Source organism: Falco rusticolus, chromosome 7 (assembly GCF_015220075.1).
Source record: "Falco rusticolus isolate bFalRus1 chromosome 7, bFalRus1.pri, whole genome shotgun sequence".
NCBI classification, from domain to species: Eukaryota; Metazoa; Chordata; class Aves; order Falconiformes; family Falconidae; genus Falco; species Falco rusticolus.
In genome coordinates, this window is record NC_051193.1 from 17,122,010 (window position 1) to 17,147,056 (window position 25,047).

The 25,047-nt window shown below is 43.5% G+C and overlaps 1 long non-coding RNA gene across 3 annotated transcripts in view; it reads right to left on the minus strand.

Annotated features, from left to right (window-relative positions):
- The window catches only part of LOC119151683, a 121,361-nt gene that overhangs the window by 72,840 nt on the left and 23,474 nt on the right, over window positions 1–25,047 (minus strand). For 2 of the 3 annotated variants that reach the window (XR_005105504.1, XR_005105501.1), the window contains exon 1: window positions 15,906–16,165. The exons of the other annotated variant lie outside the window; for it this stretch is intronic. This is a non-coding gene — a long non-coding RNA (uncharacterized LOC119151683). Of the gene's footprint in view, window positions 1–15,905; window positions 16,166–25,047 lie in introns of those variants that run through there. 3 annotated transcript variants of the gene reach the window in all.

Below are 25,047 nucleotides of genomic sequence, written 5' to 3' on the forward strand. Positions count from 1 at the left end.
GTGCCATGAGCTTCCCCAACATGTACTCTGCAGATGTGTCTCAAGTCCACAAATGATGCCTTGTTCTTTTTTCCACTTCTTTTTATGACTACACACATGCTAAACCAGTCACAGACTCACCATGCTGTAGACACTGTGCAGCTCAACGAATGTTGTAAATCCCAAATGACACTGGATTGTCTTTTGGGACATTGCTCGTCCCTTTTTCCTCAGGTTGATTGAGGCTGAACCTCCTGGGCATTTTGAGTGGGTTTGAGTCTAGGTCCAAACAATACATCGAGCTTTAGTTTGGATAAAGGTAGATTTAAACCCCAGTCTAGATCCTCTGCGTCCCAGCTGTGCAGTCCCCAGCCAGAGCTACTTTGGAATCACAAAATGTAAGGGCCAAAGAGTACTTTGCAATATTGACATTCAATGGAAAGGTTACCTATTTCTCTGTGAGTCCTTCAAAACAGACTGCCAGCGATTCCCTCATTTTTCCTTCTCTACATATCTCACCCCTGAAGCCTCCAGCTGCAAGCACTATTCTTCTTCGCTGCCTGTCAACACGAGCAATTAATGGCTCCGAAGAGCTGCTTTGAATGACCCGTGTGGTCCCACCCACAGGAACTGGCTCCGAGATAGCAGTGCCAAGTAGTTTCATGGGAATCCATAGTGGAGCAATAGTTTTACCCGGAGGTGATAATATTTTGGCTAAAATTGTGAATCAGTTTTAAGCTGTGTGCTATGAGCCTCAGGCTACTTTTTAAATTCTCCCCCAAAGCTTACTGTTTTTTACATGAAGAGGCCATATGTCATAATAAACATCAGGCTCGGGATCGGCTCACACTCTAAATGTCAGGCTACAAAGCTACCTTTAAAGATTAAATCTCTGCCCTCTTCAAAAGCGAGGTTGAAGAGAGGGATGGAGAAATCCCAAATACAGAGAAACTTACAAATAAAGTGAAGTTTACTACTAACAAAACGTATCTTGCAAAACCAGACTTGGTGCTTTTCTGTTGGAGCTGCCCTCAATAAAATGTGGGTGTCATTTGAAAAGGACATCATTTCCAATGAATTCTGAAAGTGTCACACAGAGTATTGATCGATCGAGTCTTGCCGTCAGCGTGACCAGGGCCAGCAAAGAGCTATCCCTGTGATCCAATTTTCAGAGCTCACAGACACCTCCAGTCCCGGGCAAATGGCGTCAGCAAGCGGCAGGAGGGGTCTGGGGGAGGGGAGGGCTGCGTGGCAGGGACAGTCCTTGCACTACTGCCTACTTGTCGAAGCATTAAACATTATTAGCCACAAGCGTGGCACGCCTGTTGTGCGGGAAAGCTGTTACATTCCTGTTTTTTGCGTTACCAGCGATGCCGAACCATTTGTAAGTCAAAAGTAGGTCCTTATCAGCAAGATACACCCCGATAAGATCACAGTTTTTACAATTACTTCAGCGTTCAGCCAGTTTCCCGCTTCTGCCTACGAACTTGTACGTACGGCACAGAGCCAGGCAAGGGCGGCACGAGCTGCAAAGCCATCGCTTTCCAGATACGGCTCCAGCAGGAGCAAGGCAGCGCGCTGGCTCCCACACGCTGCAGTGGGTGCTGCCCACCTGCGCCCTGTGCCGCTCCAGTGTGGGGCTGCGGGAACCAGGCTCCCCTCCTGCAAGGTGCGGAGCCAGCCTAGGGTTCTAGTGTAATACTTTGGACCTGCTATTTACAGGGGCTCAGGTACTAAAACCGATTAATCTTGTAGGAGAAGCTGGAGAGAGAAATTCTCAATGCCTGCCATGAAGCCGAGTAATCTCAAAAGGAAACCATTGTCTCAGCTGAGCGGCTCCTGGCTTGATTTTGAAAGCGCTGGGCAGGTGTGCAATGGGGATGGCCCCCCGCTGCCGCACAATTAGAGATGTGTCTTGGTTTTCTCACGGAGAGAAAGATTATGTGGGATCCTAGCACAAAAAAAAAAAAAAAAAATATCCTTCACTGGACTTCCATGCACCATGCACCAATGAAATAACAGGAAAAAGAAAAACAACAATAAAAGGAGAGCAGCCGATTAAGAGAAATAGAGCGATTTGCTTTTTGTATAAAGCTGGTGTGGAACTGCAGCAGGTGAGGAAAGAAAGATTAAATGGGATAAGTTAATTACAAACACCTTCTTGTTATACACCAGATAACAATATGCTGACTCATTGTTTCTCAATATATGAAATATTTGCTCCTGCTGTATTGTTTCCTCTTTGCACCAAGTGAGGCAAAATCTTTCATTACTATCACAAGGAAATTACTTTTTTTCCTAATAATTATTTATATGTTAAAATAAACCTAGCAACTGAAATGTTTTATCAGTCATTTCTGGCGTTGAAAAAAGTTTTTTTTAAAAACAGAATGGAAGTGTTTGACAGAAATTGAATTTTGCTGAAAATATTGATAGCATTTTCAAAAAGGACATTAAAAATGTAAACAACAGCTTAAAATAACCCCCACAGTTTTCACTTCATTTCTTAACAACTACGGAGAAAAAACAATGCAGCTTCCTGATGCGATTTATGAAAGAGGGGTTAGGGGAAGGGGTTCCGCTGTCTCCGATTTCTTAACTTGAAAATAACAATGATTTTCTTCAAAAAAAAAAAAAAGCAAAAAAAAAAAAAGCAGGCTTTAATCAAATTGAGACAAAAGGTGCCCTACAGTATTGTGGGATTTACACCTATTTTTTAATGAACAGAAAATTTAATGCCCCAACCTCCTAACGAGATTTTGCAGGTGGACTCCAACAGTGACACAGAAGTAGTTACTCCCAGTGGTACTCAACAGGCTCATTTCAAGATTGGTGTCTAAATCGGCAATATTTCTGCTACACCTGAGGAACTCCCATGTCTGAGTGAGTATAGCACAGAAAAAGCAAGGCTTTGCAAATAGTTATTTGAATAATATTTATGTTGAAATTTGTTTTAGTTTCCTCTAAATTTTTTGCTTTAAAAAGCACCAATGGAACTGCAATTCTCACAAGTCATCCAGAAAGTATACTCTAGAGTTTGCACTGTGAATTCACCAAGCATAATTAATAACAAGGACAGCAGATGCAGCAAAGATACGTAGTGAAGCCTACTACAGGGTAAACTGTGTTTGCACAGAGAGCATACCACCACTTCAAGCCACAAACAAATCAATCAAAGTCAACATCTATTTCCAAATGATTTGAAAACAGCACAAAAGTAACTAATCTAATAAATTTTTCATTTGAAGTCCTCCACTCCACCACAGATGAATGAAAAAGATATACGAAACAATCATGCAGTGCTCTAGAGAGAGACAAAATTCTCCTTACCTTAGAAAGGACTGCTACCAGCTGATTTGAACTAGGTGAAACCCAGGTGATGTGCTCAGGCTGAAACCCTCTTGTTAAGCCTCCGCTTATTTTATGCTGCCTGTGCAGCTGTGTGTGTCTCCTAATGGTTGCACCTGAACTTTAAGGTGCCTGCCACTTCCCCTAGAAGAGCCTTTGTTCCATGGTTTATAACTTTGCTAAGAGGTTTAACTGCAGAGGTCTAAATTTCTCTTTCTGTATAGTGGTTCTCATAAGCTGACTTTTTTTCCAGAAGGTTTTGGTAGAAATGGGCATATTTGAACCCCTACTGAACCGATATCTGGTCCTAGCAATACGCATATAATCCATGTCAAGGTCCATTTCACCAAATACAGCTTTTTTGAACAAAACCTTCTCTGCTTCCCAATATAATATCTAAGTATTCGTGGGATGAGTACAGAATGAGCTCATGTGAAATGAAGGACCCTGAAGTTCAGTACTTGTCTAAGGTATCACTGATCGCTGGTGCAACTGCTGCTGCTCCAGATGAATGGGATCAGCATTGAAGTGTCTATGCGGATTGTACCGTACGCTAGCAGCAGCAAAGAAAGGGTGTTCAGATGGAAAATCCTGGCTTTCCTCATCACTGATGTACCTAGCCCACAAGCATAAACATAAAATATGTTTGTAACGAAATGTTTCTGTTGTTCTGGGCACTAATAGGAGAGTAGTAAAAAAGGGCAATCCTGGGATTTTATTCTAAAGGGACCGAGTCAAAGTCCTTTCAGAGCTGAAGCTCCTATCAGCTTCAGTGGGGTTTGATTATGGTCCAAACACTGCAAATGATTTCTCCGGAGGTTCATCTGGGTAACCCACTCTTTGCTGCCACAGCTAAGTATTGACAAGGTCTGTTTCCAATACTGTTCATACCTCTGTCATCACCAACTTTGACAGCAGCACTGGGCCATCCAACAGAGATTAAGCAGAATTTTTTCCCTTGACTTAAGATATTTTATAATTTCTTAAATTTCTTACAGCAAGTGAATGTTTTGCAGTGAATCACACAGCCTAAATCTGAAAACTAACAGGAAATTAAAGGAGAGCAATCCTTCTTCCCTTTCACCACTGTAAGCACTATATATTAGCTAGTGTAGTTCATAGTTTTTTAATTTTAGCCCTTTTTAAAAAAAATTGTTTTGCTGTACTAACAGGATGAGGGCTTTTGATTTTGATTGTTCTCTAATAACCATAGCTGGTGCATCTGGGTCTGCCTTTTTGGACATCAAATGCCAAGCTGTGCTTCTGGGTCTGGCATACATGCAGCTTCCCATAAAGACTCCTGGAATAAATCAGAGCATCTGTGGGGCCAGCTAGTCCAGCTGTATACGTACCCTGTAGGAGGGGAATGGCAGGGCACCTGTCTCTTCAGGTCTTTTCCCTTTCTTTGGGCCGGTGTTGGGATGCTCCTAGTCTCTCCTCAAAAGCAAAGCTCTGGGATGAAATCTTTACTAGTCAATAAAGCCTAATATGATATTTAAGTCCAAAGCTAGGATACTGATTTCCCAGAATTTCTTGTTTTTCACTGTGTAGACAAGTAGACAAAATCTCTTCACAGTTATTCCACTGTGCAAAGCAAATCCCTTTTTGGCCTCTGCTGATCTCCCAGAACAGTATCTCTGTGATGCTTCTGTCCAGAGTCACTTGCTAGAGTGTTTTTTACACTCCAAGGACCCATTTTCAGACTGCTGTCAGACTTGCAGAGACCCAGTCAAGTTGCCAATGGGAGTTTCACTGCAAGAGTAAGTCCCAGTGAAATAAAAATTCAGAAAAAAGTCCAGAAAACTGAATTCTCGATTACTTGACCAGCATTATGAAAAATGGGACTACACATAACATTAGGGGAGCATTTAGAGAATATACCAGGTCTCATTTCTCCAGATTAGGCTTAAAGTTTTATTCAATTATAATGTATGTACTAAACCCTGGTATTTTCTTGCCTGAATTCTGTTTAAAACTGAGCAGGATGTTGGCCTACCAAAGTGAATGAAAGAAAAACCTTATAAACTAAATTTTGCATTTCTTAAGTGCAGCTCCTTGAAGTCAGACTATTAACATCAAAGCCAACCACTTCAATATACATATTTACTTGTCAATACTGTAGTGTGCGAACTTAAGCTACCAAATGCAAATAAACTGGGAGTCTTTCTACCCTTTATACTTCATCTGCGTATGGTGCAGAAAGGTGAATGCTGTCTTGGAAAACCTGCTGATAAACAGAAGGCAGCAATATTGTACAGTGCTAACTACCTTTGGGCAGAAATCACCCCGGCTGCATTGCTTAAGGCACCAGCCAGCCTCCCCCGGCAGCAGGCACACCTTCAAGCAGACCAGCACATGAGCAACAGGAATGCCTGACGCTTGTGCAGCAGTGATGGCATCGCAGAGAGTCTTACCTGGCAAGAGCAAGAAACTGCCCCCAAATCTATTGCTTCTGAGGGTTATGAGAGAGAGAGTCTCAGTTACAAGAGGTTAAGAAGGTCCATCTATCCTCAAAGAACAGGATAAGCAGTTGTTCATGGAGCCTGAAAGAAATGCACGTCCTGGAGGGGAGGCTGTGGAAGCAGGGAAGCCTGAAGCTAGACTGCTTGTCTGTCTCTGCAGGAGCCACACCACGGTGAAGATCATCTCTGCATTTGAAAAATACCAATTGAAGACTAGCTATCCTGTGGACCTGAACGGGCACAGGGAGGCACGCAGTGAACCCTCTGTGTCCCAGCCCTCTCGAATACCTTGCCTTTAAAAGAAAAGAAGGATGCCACTCTTGCCAGCTTTCCCTAAGCGTGTTTGGCACTGCTTTGTGTCCTATGCTTGCCTCATTAAGGAGAGAATGAAGGTGCGATACTCTGAGTAGGAATCATTGCCTACATTATGTCAAATCCTTCATAGAAAGGAAAAAATCCTACTGTGGGGCAGAAAACCCCTGCCCGTCTTCAATCAATCCTCACTACCACCAGGCATCTAGTCAATTTTTATTCAGTCTTCTGTAGCTTCGACTTCAATGAAGTGGCACAGCAGGGCCAGCCCAGGCAGCTGCCAGGCCCTGGCTGCCAGCGCACCAGTGCTGCCGAGGAGGAGGGTCAGCAAAGTCCAGGGGGGACGGTGAAGGGGACGCAGGAGTATTTCAATCCGTGCCCCAGCCCTTAATCATACACTCAAGGTTCAAAGCCTTGCTGGGCTGCTGGCCGCTGATCCCATCTCAAGGTGATAGTCACCTCTAGCCTTTCTGCAAACTGCAAACCTACTGTCCATCCATCTTAAAGCAGCTTGACACTGGCTTCTCTACCCATTTTACAGCCAGCGAACATTTCCTATTGATTTATTGATTTCTGTCTGCCTGTGGAAGGAGCTCAGAACAGACTCTATGTGCTCTTGCAGCCTCCTGCATAGATTTTTTTCTCCCTTTTTCCCTTTTTATCCAAGCTGTGTTAGCAGTCTGTGGTGAAGCAGGAATTAGACCATGCGGGAGCCCAATTTGCTACTGGCGAATGTGCCAGGCTTTTCTTCCTCTCCCTACCTGGCATGCAGACCTCCACTCCAACTCTCTGCCTCCCATCTCCTTTTCCTCCAGGAAAGCTGGCAGATCCCTGCCTATCCGACTGGTTCATCTTAGTTAAAAACCTCTGCTGCTTCCCTTCAGATCTTTTCCCTATCATTAACAGGTGTTTGATGTGCCTGTGAACGGTGCTTGTAATTGTGATTCCTTGATTCCTACTGGGTCAGAGAAATGTCTTCTTTTCTTAGTCGATCCAGAAAAGGGCACACTTTCTGACCACATACTTATCTGCATGAGCGCAAACCTCTACATATTAATAGACACATTTTATGAACTTCAGAGCCCTGTGGGGGCCTGGATATTTCCAAAGTTTTGGATTGGGGAGGGGGCATAGACTGCTCTCCACCTCCTAGTTACCAGTTCAAATGGAGCCCAGGTCACCAGTGATTGAAAGTTATTCCTGGCGGATAGTGGTTTAGAGCCCTACATGAAATTAGTGCCGTTAGCAAGAGAGCTCCCACAGGTCAGATGTCCACGTCACAAAAAAGCAATCTGGCTTATCGTTCTCCACAGCGAGGCAAGCACCGAGTGAGCAAGAGGCTGCTTTTTCTCCCCAGTCTCAGAGGTGGTGCCTCCAAGCTCTGTCTCAGCTGTGACAGGGGGAAACTTTTGCTGCTGGCAGCCATGCTCTTCCTCAGCTGGGGAGCAACTTCCCGTGGGCCACCTCAGTCTGGCTCCAGGGCCAGCCCCAGCGTGGGGTGATGCTGACACTTTGCCCTGGCTGGGCCCGTTGACCCATACTTCAGGCAAGTGAGGGTTCACCTTCTCACTACTCTTCATCCTCCTCATACCTCAGGCCGCACCAGCAGCAGTGACACTTGGTCAGAGAGCAAACACAATGGCACAGCAGGGACAAAAAGGCATTAGCAGGTAAGGGGCTGACCACTGTAAGTACAGTCTCACTTTTTCATGCATAAAACTGACAGAGGTTTCACTACAGGTGACTTTTGTGAAAAACACCTTGAAGTTATTTGATACCTGCTTCCCAGCCTCCCCTCGCAGTGCACACACCTGAGCAGGAGACACAAAATCAAACAGCAGCCTGCAGAGCTGGCAAGCCAAATATGCAGCCTTGCTCTCCTTTCAGATCACAGCATCTCAAATCTGTTTCTCCACACTCACGTCTGCAAACCTTCCCTTCACCACTCCTTGAAGGAATACACACAGGTGAATTCCAGCTAGGACAAAAGGGGAGAAGGAGAAGCCCACTGGAAATTGCTCCTCTCTCTTCCCCTTAGATCTGAGGGGGTTAATCATGTTTCCAGGCTAGTAGGGGCTGACCCAGGCACAGGGGCTGAAGCTCACCGCCTCTGCTCAGACCAGGAAACTGCAGTTTGTTTATATTCTCCTTGTCCCTCTTTTACAACACTCCTTTGGCTCAGCTTGGATTCACAGGAATTTCTGCTCCTTAATCTCCTCAGGGACTGGCTTGCTTGTGGCAAAAAACGCCTTTGGTGGACCCTAACCTCCCTCGCTTTGAGTACCCAGAGGATGCAGGGATTCAGCCCTGCTGGCTGACCCCAGGGGGAACACTGCCTTCACACCTCATCTCCACTGAGCACCCTTCACAGCCACTCCAGTTTAATTACTATCCCTTAGTGTCTGATTTCTTGACTACAATTTATTGCACCACAGAAACTGCTGTATTATTCTCTAATATTATGAGCTGGTACAGAGCGCCATGGATGTACTTCAGAGAGATGGCGAGAGATGTCTGCACTGAAGCTGTCTGTGGTTTTCTTTGAAGAAGCTGGCCTTGTGGACAACTATGCAATACTTACCATGAGACCTTGTGGAAAAATATTTGAGGAGTTGAAAAATATATGAACGTTTAAAAACTACCCCCCTCACTTCTGTTGTCTATTCTGATTTGTTGAAAATACAGCGCTGAGGAGACACTGGGGACTCTAAAATGTAGAAATGTCAGGCCTGAACGGGGAGAGTGTGCAAAGGGAAAGCTACAGGCATGGTTAAAGGTTGCATGACTGGCAGATATCAGGGGCTGGAGCCTGCTTTTTTTTAAACTGATACATTTCCAGTGGTGTCAATGAAATGATGCAGATTTACATCAGCACAGAATCTTGTCTAAAGTCCACTCTCTGCCTCACACACAGGAGAGTGTTTGTAGGGTAACTAGCACTGTTCTTTTAGGAAATTGCATCTGCTCATTTTTACATTGGGTCTATCCATATGTAACTACATGCATTTCAATGGGTTACTTCTGATTTACACTGCAGGCATCGTGCATTTTCCTAGACCAACATTAACTATTTATTGATCTTCCCAGTACCCCTGTGAGGAAGGCTATTATTCCCATCATAAAGACAAACAAGGATTACATTTTGGAGAGTGTCTGGATCTGGTGCACACATTTGGACCTCTTTTGCCATCAATTACACTTCTTACAGCTCTTATTTTTCCCCCCTTCCCCCCACCACCCCGGCCACCATATGTTTGCAGGAGAATGGAGAGAAAAAACAGCACAAACCATAACCCAGGTCTAAATGCAAGGTAAGTCTCTCTTAGGCTTATTTCACTTGATTTCTCCTTTTTAAAACAAAAAAAATCTCTCAGATCTCTTGAATTTGCAGAAAGTTGTTTCCAAGCCTTGCTCGTTTTCTGGTTGATCTGCTGCTGTTTCAAACTGCGCATGGAGACAGCATGAATTTTTCTGGGCACTTGGAGAAATGGGTTGCACCTGCAGCAGGCAGGGGAGCAGCCCTGCAGCCCTGCTGCTGTGAGCTCGGGGGCTGGCAGGGACAGTGGGCTGTTACAGGCAATACAACCTGATGTCAGTGTGTATTTGGCGTGGAAAGGGAATGTTATAGCTGTAAATTAGTAAGCGGGCTGTTAAAGCTCGATCCAAAGCACACTGAGTGCAGTGTTAAATTTCCCCTGGACTTCAGTGTTCCTCGTATCAGGTCTTTAATAACATAATTCATTAGTAAAAGGTGAAGAAATCTCTCAACAGCACAGTTCTTATTTCTGAATATGCTCTAAGATGCCTGGATCTCCTGCTCTGCCTGTGTACGTGCCACGTGCCAACCAAAAGTACAGCACTGCACTGTGGCTTCAGAGCTTCAGACCTAACCAACAGCTCCAGGAGAGTCCTAGCCTGAGACCCTGTCCTTTTCCCTTGGGCATTAGTTCATTCCTGGCAAGCAGCACACTGTGCCCTGCTTTGGCATTTCATGGACCCCTGCCTTCCATGCATGGGATTTCCCACTGCGGCTTTCCTTCCAGTTCTCCTCTCCCTGTTAGGAAGCGATGGAGCTGCATTTCTCTGAGCCACCAGTGAGCCCCAACTCAGCTTTAGGAATGTGAGAGGTGCAGCAAAGATACCACCAGCCCTCGGCACTGGTCCGGGCACTCCAGAGTGGAGTGCAAGTTGACATATTGAATAAATACAATTGGCACATGATTTATCAATTGCACCCCTTTTGAAGACAGGTCCTCTACCACAATGAGAGTCATGGTGTAACATCAGTTACATGAGCCCTGAAGCATGTCCTTCACCATATCTTCACCTTTGGTGCTTTCACAAGGCACCCACTTTTTTAGGCTTTCTATGTGAGCGGTCTAACCCTCAGTATGAGCTGAGGCACCCCACTGGTATGGTACCAGAGTTCATCAAAAGGCAGAATTTATGACCAGCAGAAAATTCAGATATTTCAACACTGTGGCTCTTAACAAGTTCAGGTGGAGTGTCTCAGAATTCAGAGTCTCAGAGATGAGCTCTCTTTGGCATCAAGCTCTGGTAAATGGTTCAGCTTGCTTTGGCGATGCTTCTTCACCCCAGACTGGAAGATGCAGCACAAACTTGTAGGAAAGCACTAAAAATAAAAGTTGCAATCTGCAGCATCAGCATATTTTAGGAATGAAAGTATTTACTACATAGGCAGAATTTTACCCTTGTCACTTTGAAAGTTCTTGCATATTGGGATAAACTCCATTTGCAAAGGATGTCAGTCAGATCTTTTTATGAATAAAGTGATCTGCTATATAGATCTTTTGTCAAATGACTTCAGCTCATTTACTAAGTCCCTCTATTTTACCCATCTTGCTTTGAGAAGACATTAGCTTGATTTGGTTTTGTTTCCAATGATGTATCTTCTCTTGCTTTTAGTTTTGCTGATCTTCCTCCTATCACTCTTGTTCTGTCACCTGCAGTGCCTCTCTTTACCGCTCAGTTACTCTCCCCGCGACCTATTTCATCCTATTAGGTAGACAGCTACAATTGGTGATGTGGCCCAGACAGATTTTCTTGTTCCTGATAATAAATGGAGTGTTCAGTTTTGTAACTCTGACCTTGTGTATAATTTTCAAAGATAAGTTTTGGGGAAAAAAAAGGGTTAGTCATTATAGAAATACTGTAAGGCTTGACAGAAAATAACATGGCAGAAAATTATGACAGAAATAGCAGAAAGCCACTATGAGGCTCTACAGTATCTAAATTATCTTTCTATATCCCAGGATTTACAATTATTCTCTAAGTTTCAAAACTTCATCTCCCTTGGGTCTCCCACTGCTATTGTATTTCTTATTTTCCTGCAAGGACTCCGCTTAGGCCTATAACTCTTTTTAATAATTTTTAAAAAAACAACTTTCAAAATGTTTCGTCTACTACTTATCTTATTTGCTACTAAAAATAAATATTTTGTACTAAGAAATTTTTCAGTGCTTCCTGACCTCAACTCATTGTGACAGTAACGCTGAGAAGGGGTCTGAAAGAGTAGCAAGAACTGCTCCAGGTAATACAGACCAGACCTGTGAGCATCAGCAACAGGCAGTGGGAAGCAAGTGGCAGAAGATAGAGGCAGAGGACCATGAAGGAGGCAGGTGAGGACATAGAATCACAGTCATAGAATGGTTTGGGTTGGAAGGGACCTTAAAGATCATTGAGTTCCAACCACCTGGCATGGGCAGGGACACCTTCCACCAGACCAGGTTGCTCAAAGCCCCATCCAGCCTGGCCTTGAATGTTTCCAAGGATGGGGCATCCACAGCTGCTCTGGGGCTGGGGTGGAGAAAAAAAAGATACTCGTCCTGCCTCTGATGACAAGTCACAGAGCAGTCGACTTGGCCTGATCCTGTTCTCTTGTTGTTGCGTTAGGGCAGCAACAGCCCCAACGCAAAGGCTGACTCCCACTCTAGCTTGTTGGTGGCGCAAAAGTACAGCATTCAGAGAAAAAAGTACTGGGCAGTGCATCCCAAAGCAAAGACAGGGGCATACCATCACATTTGTCAGAAATCAAACGCTAACAAGAAAATAAGCACATGTATTAAGGAAACTTGTCTCTGTCCTGTCCTACACAGTCAATGGCACTGACTGCAATGGTATGTAACTGTCCAATCCTACTTACCACCTACTGCTGATTCTTGAATGACTAATGACAGTTCAGGGTATTTGAGATATGTTCCTATCGATAGGAGGGCTGGTTGACTGTGTGGAGGTAATGAGATTGTCTGCATCCTGAAAGTAGGGCCACTGAATCCCTGTGTGCAAATGTTGGGAGGGTTTTCGCCTCCCCCGCTGTTTTGAACAAGGCATCCTGGCTGTACCAGCCGACATCGGCAGTGCACCAGCCACGTTTTACCCCAGCAGCACGTGCCGTCACTGCCATGCTCAGTTTACCTTGCTGCAGCACCCCTACATTTTCAGATAGCTGTGGCTTGACTGTTGTTTATAAACTGCATTTGTTTGTGTTGTGTTAGGAGAACAACCCAGCAGCTTGTCTAAACTGCTGTAACTCTGGTGGTCTTTAGATGAAAATCTCCAAACAACCAATTCTACTGAGGTTTGCTTAAAAGGGAAACAGAGTTATAGATGCTCTGTTGAGGGGCCTAGGGTTGGATTTGTGCATAACAGAGAGTAAAGTGGTTTAATCCCAGGAGTCTCCCTGACAGTCCTCTGATTGTTCTCCTGATGGCTACAGTTGTGGTCTCTCTCTCCCTTCCTTCCCCCTTACATGCTGCTGTATTTTTCCTGGGACTTAGAGTAACCTTAAGGATGGCTTAAATTCCATTATGTGGCACCATGAATGTAATACAAGTTGGACTTGTTTTACTGAGGAGCTCTGTGTGTAGTATTTTTTTTATTGTGCTATGTTTTTTGTACTCTGGGTGTAATTGTTGCCTCCAAAGACACACTAGGTCTGAGAGGGTGTTGCTCAACATGCCCACCTTGGGGGAGAGCATGTGGCATGGTGTCCGACTGAGGTGAGAATTATCAGTGCACTTTGCTGGTATGGCAGAGGGACCTGCTGTCCCTGACAACTTCACCACATCAAGGCAAGTGACGGGTGATTGCTCAGTACAGCCCTGTTGAGAAGATGACTTTCCTCGGCTTTACATGAAAGAATGGAAGCTCATTATATGCCTAACAGCAGAAGGTGTCTCTGTGGCTTTCTCCCAGGGGGCAAGATGACCCTAGGACACTGCAGACAGTTCTGCACAGAGAAGTTGCCAGTGGTCCGCTAGAAATGATTGCTGAGCAAGGAAACAGCACCTTTTCTGCTGATGCCGTGGGCAGCAGCAAAAGGTGGGCCAGATGCTGGAAGGAGGTAACCCTTCAGCAACGGGGCAGAGGCTCACTGGTGCTTCCACTGCCATCTCTTGCCTTTTGTACCACTTTCTGTCTGTCCTTGAAAAAGTTACGCAGGGACATGTTACCAACAGAGCATCCCGGGGAGGTGAAGGAAGATTGTGTTACGCTGGAAAGTATTAACAGTTGCATCAATCACAAGCCTGGTCAAAGCAAATAGATGTCCTGCTCACCCTTTATTCAGGCTGAATGGAAGATGCAATTAAAAGGCTCTCATACAGGGATAGCAGGGACAGCAAAAGCCATTATCCAAAGCCTGAGCAGAAGTGTGTGGGCTCACCATGATCCTCAGCACGGGCAGAGAGGGCAGAGAGGACTGGGACTGGCTCCGAAAGGCAGGCTGAGCAGGTGAGCACGTGGAGAGCAGCGAGGAGAAGGGGAGACATGGAGCGGCCAGGTGTGAGCAGAGGCAGCACTCCCTGTGTCCTGAGGCTGCTGGGCAGGCTGGTCTCGAAACCCTGGCCTGAAAAATTGCCTCTGCCAGGGAAATAGGTTTAGACCAAAGAAATAACCATTTTGTATAAATGCTTTCGCTTTTTGGGAGGGGAGAAGCCCAGGAGAATACTGGGTAATTTGAGGGCCAAAAAGGTCCCATTAAACTCATCTAACTGTGTGAAAAATATTATCAAATGTGCTAGAGGGACAGGATTCATCACATGTAAATAGTGCAATGTACATGCCTGCATGTGATTTAATGGCCTAAGCTGTCCTTGAGTCACTAGAGAGAAATAGTCACTTTTAGGGAAAGCTTCATCTTTTCCTTAAAGAAGGAGTCTAAAACAGGTCAGATGAATTGGGCTTAGAACAGCCTGCATCTCTCTATTGACTTTCACAAGAGTCTAGACAAGCTGAGATAGAGATATCCACACTATATATGTCTAAAGTTAGGTAAGATGAATCCCATCCAATAAGTCTCTGTGCCTCTACCTGCGGGCGAGGAAGGGAATGTGAATAGTGATGGATGAGAGAAGCATTGGATTTCCTACAAATTCATCCACTCTTTCTCTGAACTGGCTTTGGCTGCATTCTCATGTATTTGTGCTTTCCATTAACGCTGTTTGACAGTACAAATGCTAGTGGAAGGCAAGTTTCATGCTTGCACACACAAAACTTGTGGGAAGAAGATTGTCAATTTTGTCTTGCAGGCTTTTTGCACCAAAACTGATGGCCATATTTACATTCAGCCAGGCTATCTACACGAACTGCTCTGAACTTCTGACCTCTTTAGGCACAATGAAAGATAACAAAGATGAAGGCTGTATATTTTCTTTGACAGAATTATGAAGGCCAGGACATAAGTCATTTAAGCAGAAAGGATTGAACAGGCCATGGGGTGCATTGACTGCTGCAGAGAGAAAAGCATTTGAACTCGTTCTGTTAGAGAGCTGGTGGATGCTGATGATAGAAACATAGGTATAATCTACATAGGAACAGGAGCAAGATATTTTCTTGTTGGAGCTGGTGTGTGAGCCAGGGCCAAGTCACCCTCCTAATTCTTCCTGTCGTTTCTGAAAGATTCATTTCCCGATGCCTCTGCTGGAGAAATGGGCTCCGTATCCCAGGTCTCACCTTGTCCATGAATGTATCAGGAGCCATCCCAGGGGTCAAATTCTTCTCCTGCTCACAACCCAGGCAAGCCCATCATCTTTAAGGGTCTCACAGAAGCATTAGTAAGAAGAAAAATATAGCCACCATCATATTATTCTGCTTTTATTTTCATGGGTGACCAAAGTGTTCTTTTCAATGTATTTTAGGTATGCTTTACACAAAGTGGAAAAATGTTTAGCTATTTCTCAGATGCTAGTAACATTCAAACCCTACCATCAACTATCTGTACAAGATAGATTTTCTTTAAATAACTCTTGGCAAATGCTTGACATCTGTTTTCTCTAATTAATTCTAGCAGTCATCATACTTCACTGCATATGCTGAAAGCTTTCAGGGATGATAAGAGTTACCTACAGCATTTCAATCATGGGAGTTTATGTTGTAAACGTTACTCCATGAAAGCTTCAGGATAGTTCCTTCTGAAAAGTCAGAGAGAGGAAACTGAGATGAAACACCTGCTGAATGTGAAAATAATGACCACATAAATTAGGGAGAAGTGTTTTAAAATGCTGGCTTTTTATATTATTGCAATTATATCCTGGATTAAAATGAGGCAATAGGAATAAAGGGCCTGGACCAGCATTCTTTCCTGTGAAACTATGAAACAAAAAACGTTCTGCCGTAATCTTAAATTTAAAGCAAAAGCTAGTTACAGATGCAAGAGCACAAGGAAATGAGAAGGCAATCATATCATCCCTGTGTATTCCTATGCCCCCCCTCACAAATTGCACTGTGGCCATTGTACTCTGAGGTGAGAAACCACTCCAGAAAAGCAAATGTCAAAGGGTGTACCTGTGTCAGCACCGACCAGATCCATCCCTGCTCCCATTTCTGCACAGTGGATTTGGATGTTGTCCCCTTATTTCCACCGCACGCCTGCCTGCCGTTTGCCATTGTGCTCTTGAGCCTGGAGGTTCCCAGTGACCTGGGATTGACAACAAACTGCAGCCCCTCCAGAGGCAACAGTAATCACTCTAACTGCAAAAACAACAAAAAAATCAGCATTCATAAAAAAATCTGATGCTGTTCTCTGAAGAGGAGCATACCCTTCAACGTCACCTTTTGCTTGCCTGCAATCACCCCTTGTATGTTTTGTAAACAGACCAAAAAAGACCACTTCGATAAGACGTTAATGAGTAAAAGAGTTTGCTGACATCCTTTTGGGAAAAAATGTCCAAGTGCTGCAAAAACCTTATTAGTTGCAAGTAATTGGAAATTTTCCCCACGCATCATACCTCAAACCACACCAGACACCCAGCAGCTCCCCGGAAGCCCTGGTCCCACCGGTCCCCTGTCATCCCCAGCAGCGTGGCTGGTATAAGGCAGTGAGGAGCTGCATCCCACAAGGTGCACGGGAGGGGGGCATGGAGCAGGAATGGGAAGGAAAGTCCCAGTTCCCCACTTTGTGCCTGCTGCCAGCCTGGGGCACAGCACTGCCTTGCTGCCCAGCCAGGACGCTGGGGTGACTTTTAGTGCACCACACAGCACGGCCTTCACAGCTGCTGAGCTATTCAGCAAAACCACCCCTCGAACCTTCCTCTGTGAGCCTTGAAGACCCTCACATCGATGTTAGCAAGCCCTAACTCACCTATACTAACTCTACAATGCTTTGTAAGTGGTGTACCACAGGCTTCTTGCTTTGCTTTGGGGTTTCTGGTATTCTGTGGTTTATATGTTAGGTACACTGGATTCAGAGCTGAAAAGCAGCAAGAGGAAAAGGCACAAGTTGTTAAGAGTTGTTGATTTTTTTTCCTGGCAAAATGCTTCTTATAGTGCCCAATTCCATGTTAATACATTCCAAAGTGTCTTCTCAATGTTAAGTGTCTAATAATGGCAACAAACCCCAGTAAAGATAACATGTTACAAGGATACACAGTAAATCAGACAATTTAATGAATTCATAACCTTTCATTTTATTTCCTTCCTGTGAGATAATTTTAGCCAGTGTCAATGGGATTTGTAGGAAGGGGGAATGAATAGTGATTCTACCTCAACCAATAAAACAAAATCCTAATTTTCTGTCTTTTATCTTTTCCCATTCTTTTGTGCGCCTCTTTGGCCTTGTCAAAACATATCGTTCAGTTAGAGACTAAAAATATTTTCCCATCGATTGGGGTTATTGATTTTTTTTAATCTGTACTTTGGCTTAGAGAGCTCGGGTGAAGGGTGAAAGTTCACCGGCTTAGTCCGCTGTTTTATCTGGACAGCAGAAGAATGTATTGGCAGCAGATTTGATTTACCTTGTTGGTCAGCTGTAGTCACTCCAAGCACTGCAGACAAGCAGCAAGCATATTTTGCTGTCTATTTTATTGTACACTGAACTTCTTGAAGGTCCAACCTCTCTATTGATTTATCTCTCAATTTCCAGTGGCCCATGTTTCCATTCTTATTAACATAAATGTATCAGAAATCAGATTCCCTCTCAAAGATATATTGATCATTTATGAGCTTTGAAAAAAGTCTGATGTGTGATGCTATACATTTCAGTCATTCACTATGTCCACAAGACTCATATATACTGATTAATAAACAAATGGAGAAAAAAGTGGAATAGAATGGTGTATCTCACAGTGCTGTTATAGAATAGGACACGGATATATCTGGTGTTGATATTGAACATTTTTTTCACACAAAATAAAGGTTGTTACAAATGAATGTTTGTCTAAATTGTCAAGAGTAATGGTGGAATAGCTGCTAACTTATTTTTGAACAATTTTAAAACAAACTATGATGAAAAGATAATAATGAATTTGTGATTGAATTTTAAAATATATAAATTGCAGCATATAGTGCAAAAGATGTATCATTTTCTATTCTGCCTGTAGGATGTACCGAACATGCTAAGCTCTCTTCTGACAAGACTTACTTGCTTGAAGCTTTTCCTATAATACTGTTGTGTAGATACAGGGGAAAGTTCCTGTCCTAGAAAATGATTTTTGGAAGATGCCATTAGCAAAGCTCTTGTACCTAGCTAGTGTTTCTAAGTCACAGTTGAGTCCTGCTACTTCAGATCCTGGGGAAGCCCTGCTAGCAGAGCCAGTGAGAGAATGAGGAGGTGGGAGGGGAAAACGTGGTGGAATCATTCTCCTCTGAAGAAAAGCTTTTCCTGTGGTTGTGGAAAGTATGTTTGACTAAAATTATTAAACTTCAGCTTTCAGGCAAGTCTGGCATGCTGGAACTGCAAACACTAAGCGAGGATGTTTAGCAGGCTCCCTAAACACTGTGATGAATGAGTGCTGCAAATAGGTGCATGGCTTCAAAGGCAACTTAGATGTTTTCTTGATTTCTTAGACAAATTAAAATTAATTAGGCATATAAAATGTACATAAGGTAATTCTAATGAAGGTCTAAGTTACAGCAATGCCCTTTGCTTCTTGGAGCTCTCAAACTGGGTTTGGTGCATCTTCCAAATACTTGTTCTTTCAGGAAAGAACAATCTTCTGGCCACCAGCCCATTGCTCTAGGATTGACTTGACCACAACTACCTGAAGTACTTCTTACAGCTCTGAGTGCTCTTTCCCTGGCCATCCACACTGCCCTTCCAACTTCTCTCAAACAACTTGTGAATATTATCGCTCACTCAGCAGCTGCGGACAGCTTTTTCTGTGGATACCTACCTAATCAGGGACTCAATCCTCCATTTGGAGTGAATCTCTGTTACAGGCATGAAGTCAGAGGTGCTAATCCTTTAAGGGCCAAATCATCTTTCTTTTACTACGTCTTCAACAACAACCTCCCTCTTTCAGCTTGCCAGGAGCTTTTAGACTGCCAGCCTGTCAGGTGAGGGACAGGAAAAGGACAGGGAAGCTTCCCTTTGCTGTAGGCAGCACATATGTGCAGGCTTAGGGCTAATTCACGTGGAAGTTTATTTTGCTACAGCCCTTTTTTGTGGGGAGGGAGAAGTTGGGAGGGGTATTTTCCTCTACCCAGCCATTACCTTCTTAGAAGCAGTGAAGCAAAAGGAGCTTTCCAGGAAGGATTTGAATGAAGAGAGCACTGTGACCTTGCGGATGACAAGTAAATGCTCATGCAGTGAGCAATGTCAGTTCCCCATCCTCTTTGTGGCTGGAAACATCCTGGAGGGCTCTCTCAGATAAAAATGCATTTCCCATCGCAAACCAGCTTCCTGCATTCTGGATGGTTTCTAGCTCTGGCAGCAAATGCTCCAAATCTGTGGTGTCAGTTTTATTTTAGGTATTACTTTTGCCAAGAGTGTTGTGTTCTTGAATTTGACTTTGCTCCACACTTCAAACAAATATGCAGACTGGCTTTTTCCCACTCTTTGTCTCCCCTTGGGCTCACAAGAACAGGGAGATTTTGAAACAAGAATGTTGTCCTGTCCCATTCCCTATGGGCTTCTCTACATGGCACAACACACAACAGCTGGAACCACAGACTGGGCTGCTTTCTCTGCCACATGCTGTCATGACTTGCTATGTTCTTGCTTGCACACTGGTTGTTTTCTGGTGGTTTTTTTTTCTTCTTGCATGCAAAGGGAACAGCTGGAAAAGGTATTTTTTTCTATGAGTAGGGGAATCATATCAATATTGCATAATCTATCTCCATTTTCAGTAAGTCTTCATTAGATAGCCGTACTGGGATCCCCAGGTGACATATAATAAGGCCCCTCTCCATGACAGAAACATACCCATTAACAAATTTTACATTTTCCTTTCTTCCGTTGCTCACCACAGAAGCAATTTCAGTAAGTAAGAGCCTGATTAAGTCTTTGCAGGACTGGAACATACGATTCAAAGGAAGTACTGTCAAGACTAAAGGAATGAGTTACTGGGCATTTTCTGGCTCTGCAAATTAATTTTTCAAATTCAAGTAACTTGACACTTCAAGTACAGACACTATTCTGTTTAGCAGTTGTGACCACAGTCCTGCTGGGTGCCCCTAAATTTGAATCTCTTTGTTACCTAGAGTAGATAAGATAATACAGCAATGATTGTTCAAACATACTGTATCAGAGACCTTTGCACAGGGTACTGCTACTGCAAAAACAATCACTACCTGCAAAAGCTACTTGCTTTGCCTAGAAAACAGCAGGAGTTGGACATGAGGACTCACACCATGCTAGACAATGTGACTGCCTGGTATCTCAGAAGATAGTGTATTCCATTATTGTACCATATGATCCTAAATACTGTCATAAACTGCTAATATACTAATGTGTTCATAGTCTATTGATTGATACTGGGAATATTGTTCTGGGTTAGTCTAGCTCATTTGTAATACTGCATATAAGCAGAATTTCTTGGAGCACACAGCATGTAGGAAAAGGAATTCCACACATACTTTATCTTATCATTGCAGCATTAGCGTTACAGATTCTTTTATAGTGTAATAAAAATATTTTTATTTATAAATCTCCTCACTCTCTTCAAGCATTTGGGACACCATACAAAATTCCAGAAACAATTTAAAATGCATTAAAAATTATATTAAAGAACTGCAGCTTGAAAGTTTTAATAAAAAACTGATCAAGGGTGTCAGGGGAGAGGGCGAGAGATGTTATTCATATGGGGTCAATAACAATCAAACTGACAACAGTTAAAATGTTTTGAATATTTTTAAGACCAGGAGACAGAGTCTGAGGGAGACCTGGAAAGGAAGAGGCGTGCTGGGCCCTCCTAGTGAAGTGGTTTTGGCTGGAAGAGGGGCAGCAGGGAGAGGTGCAGGCTGCCTCCTGACCGGAGCAAGGGGTCCTCACTGCGGCGCGGTAGGATGCAGCATGCACTGGGGTCTAATTTTTCTCTTCCCACCCAGGCATGTGTGCTGCTTCCCCAGGGCTAGGGCTCACCAGGGCCCGGTGCCACTGATTTTTGCCCTGGTCAGCATCCCACTGTCAGTCAAGGACAGCCTCGGACACAAGGCAGGACACAAGCAGGAGTGGCCTATCCAGGGGGCTCTTGCCTATCTATCTGATTTACCGCTGAGGAAGAGTTTGGATTCAGGCAGGGTTTATACTGCTCCAAGACTGAGAAATGCGAGGATTACACCACTTTTACTGGTAGTGGGTCAGACTTTCAGGTTAGCCCAGCCACCATTCCCAAGAAGCTGGGCACGGTGCAGCAGGGAGCCTGTAAGCAAACTGTTTGTTGTACTCTGCACGACCGGCAAGCAGCCGAGAAAGCTGCCTGAAAAGTGCTGTGAATGGAAACCCCGTCGACTGAGATGTATGGTCAGGAAAACACAGAGTGATCAGGATGTAACCCACAGAACCCATGCACAAGGTGTACCTTTTGAAAAGCTATGCCTTTCTAAGCATGGCTGCTGTACTGAGATATTAACAAACTAAACATTGCTCCTCTGGAGACATTAGGTTGGACTCAATGAGCTTAAAGGTCTTTTCCAACCTAAACAATTCTGTGATTCTATGATCAGAAGGCAAAATCTGTTGGTTTTTTAAAATGCTTGGAGTTGCTTGCAGGGCTACCAACACAAACTGCATTCTGACGTACAGACAGCCTTCAGTCTGGTCCTGGTTGTCAGAGCCTGTGGACGCCTCAGCTGTATATCTATCACATGCTCATATACAGTAGTTTCATGAAAATAGCATTCTTTCCAAACAGTAAAGCATGAGCAAGTAAGTGTGATCAGTGTTCATGGCACATGGCATCAGCCCGCACCTCAGATATCATTGATCCATACCCTAAATTTGGAGGTTAAGGACGTTTTTTACACCCTCACTAAAATATACCATAGAAGGGGTAACCGGTCACACAAGAACTGCAAACGTCTTTCCAGATTGTATTCAATAAGTGTAATTGGATATTGCTGGGCTTACCTTGTATTTTAGCATCTAGGGTAGTCCACAGTCAGTAGCATAAGAACATTGTTAAAGAGAAACAGTTTTTTCTAGGAGGATGGGCATGTGCAGCAGGGGTTTGCAGTGTTGCATGCTGTCAGTCAAAATTTGCTAGCAATGTCATTGAAGGTCGGAGTCCCAATATCTCTGCAATCAAAGCTGACAATGACACTTTCACTAGACAGATGTAAGGAAGGCACTTTCCCCCTTACTGTTGTGGAGTAATAAGTGAAAAATTAAAACTTTCTTTCAAATATACTGCACACATTATAACAAAGTTGGTTTAGATTTTCTTCACTGAAAGGAGGTAGGAATGATAAAATGGAAAATGGAGAAGTAGCACCTATCATTTTAACTAGTTGTGGCATACTGGTTTCCAATGGTTTCCAAAGATTCATAGCTGTGGAATCAGACCAGGGGAAAAGCAGTAACGACTAGAATTGCAGAATGGAGGTGAAACTAACAGGGGTGACCTGTGCACATCAGGCAGCAAAAGAGGCTCAAAAGAAAATAATGCATTCTCTGATTTAATCTACTGATGTGAGAACAGAGCTAATACTTTGTTTCTTCAGTTCACTGTGTTTGCATTTATGCTACTGTTTTAGTCAGGAGCACAGTGCCTTTCTGAAGCAAGCTTCCCATTTTTCCCACTTACTAAGTTCTGGTTCATCTCATTCAGCAGATAGAGCTGAGCCAAAAGATGTGCTGGTGAAGTGCACGATCAGCTCCAGGAACTGATGGGTGTTAAATCCCTAGAGCCAATCTAACAGAAATCTTCTGAAAGGGAAGGAGTGAGGGTGTCAGTTTCTCAGCAGCAGCTACAGAACTGTTCCTATTTCACCGCATCACTTACTGAAGTAGATCATATCTACTTCAGCTTCCATGAGGCTGCCAGAAGCCAAACCTGGAGGCAGAAGCTTGGGTCAGACCAAGGTAATCCCACATATAGCGTGATGAGGAACTTGCCCAAATGCACGTCTTACTGGAGAGGTCCAGGTGCTCAAAGCAAGCATGTCACATGGCACAAAACAACATTAAGCGTTAATAACATTTAAGCATGATCAAAAGTATAGATAGAAGATCCCATTACCAATTCCCAGCCAAGCCAGTTCCCAAAGGGAAGTTTTTAAATGAGATTTTTTTTAAAGCACTGGATGCAACCAACTAGTTTATGATCTAAAGGCTGCTTAGGTAGCGCTGGATTACAGATGCTACTTTGGTCATTGCACTTGAAGCTCATGTAAATACTAACATAATTTATGCAACACGTGCTCTGTATGTGACTCCCAGAACATTTTGACTGACCCAGAAATGTAGCTAAGAATCAGGTGTAAAGCACTTGCTATTCAATCTCAAACACTGGACTTTGAAACAATTACCTGTGACTGTGTAGCTGAACTGTTTGTACTGCTCGGACAGAAAACGGTAACCATGACCTCTCACAATGCCCATTTCAAAGTAGCAGTCTCATCTTGTACTTTTCCCTTAGAACTTCACTCTAATCTTTCACCAACGCCCCCAAGCCCTCACCCAGGATTCAACAAGATTTCTCTTCAGCACCTCATCTCAGCACCTGCAAACTGTGCGATGGGCACATGATGCAGAAACCTGTGCCCTCGCTGAGCTTGATGGACCCTCAGAGTCAGCTTTCATAAAGTCAGCCACAACTGATTTCTTGTTCCCAAGACATGGAGCAATCTTTCTAGGTGTGCACACAACAAAAGGGTGACAGGACCAGAAATTATATAGGCAAAACAGTAAGAGAATGAACAAAAACAGAGAATGACTTCAGTCAAAAAGAGGGTCAGTAAAAATGAGAGGGAAATGTGGAAAAGAGAAACAAATTAGAAAGAGAGAAGATGAGAGAAAAAGTCTGAGAGTGAGAGAGAGTGCCCTGAAAGCATTTATACACTGAAGAAAATCTTATAGCTAAGTTACTTGACTGGGTTCTTTTACTCCACCTGAGTTCCTTTACCAACCCTATACACAGCTATGTGACTATGGGACAGAGAGTTTTATGCATCCACAAGGGAAGGAAGAAAACAGAGCAAGTATCTTGCAATAGTGAGTTTTACACATCCACGCTGGGAGTTTGGCACCCAAATAGAAGTTCAGAAGAGCTGAAATGGTAACATAAAAAGTCACCAGGCAATTTATTATGAAATTTATTATGAAATGATTACATATATTTTGGAAGATGTCACAAAATATAACTGCATTAATGAAAATGGAAATAATATAGGGCATTTTGGCATATCTTGCAATATAGCAAAGGATTATTTGGAATATGACTTCTGTCCCCACTGCCTCAGAAACAGTTGTCAGCTTAAGCCTTTTTTGGTTTTGTTATCAGCTGCAGTCAATTTTGGAAGAACAATTATATTTTTTAAAAAAAGACAAGTAAACGCAGTGAGCACTACCCTAAAAAAATATTTTGATTTACTTTTGTGTTCACAAGGCTACTACTACTACCACAATGGGGATTTTAGTTTTGCAGCTGAAGTCAAATATTAGGAAGAAGTGCAAATTGTGGGACACTGAATACTGTATGCAACTTTTCTTTCAAGTAAAAATCTTCTTCCTTCCACTAACAGAGTGGGTAGTGGTTGCAAGTACCTTCTAACTTCCAGTACTGTTAACATTCAGAAGGAAGGAGTGCCCTAACAAAATATTGAGTTGGGTTGAAAGAATGTGAGGGTCTCAAAATTAATTCCTATGGGGAATCTTTTTATGTGCTTTCTTGTTTCTAACCCCCTTAGGATTGAAGTCCTCCAGTTCTCCATCTTCAGCAAAAGGGAAGGGACAGAGAAGAGGGAAAAGAAGAGTGCATGAAATATTAAAACACTGAAACAGCAAAAAAGAATGGCACCAGTTATGCTACGTGGGCTCTGTGGCAGCACCGCTTGCTCTATGACAACAGAAAGGAAGATGGGAAAAGTAACTTCTCATCATCAACAAAGAAGTTCATTAGAAAAGGAAAACAGTGTGATCCCCTAAGCTGCTTTATCTCTCTCTTTAATTCACTATGAAATTCTGCTAGAACTCTTTGATGGTGAGAAGCTGAGTACTCTGTGCTTCACCTGCTGCTAAGTATTCAGGATCAACTTTTGAAATCACAGC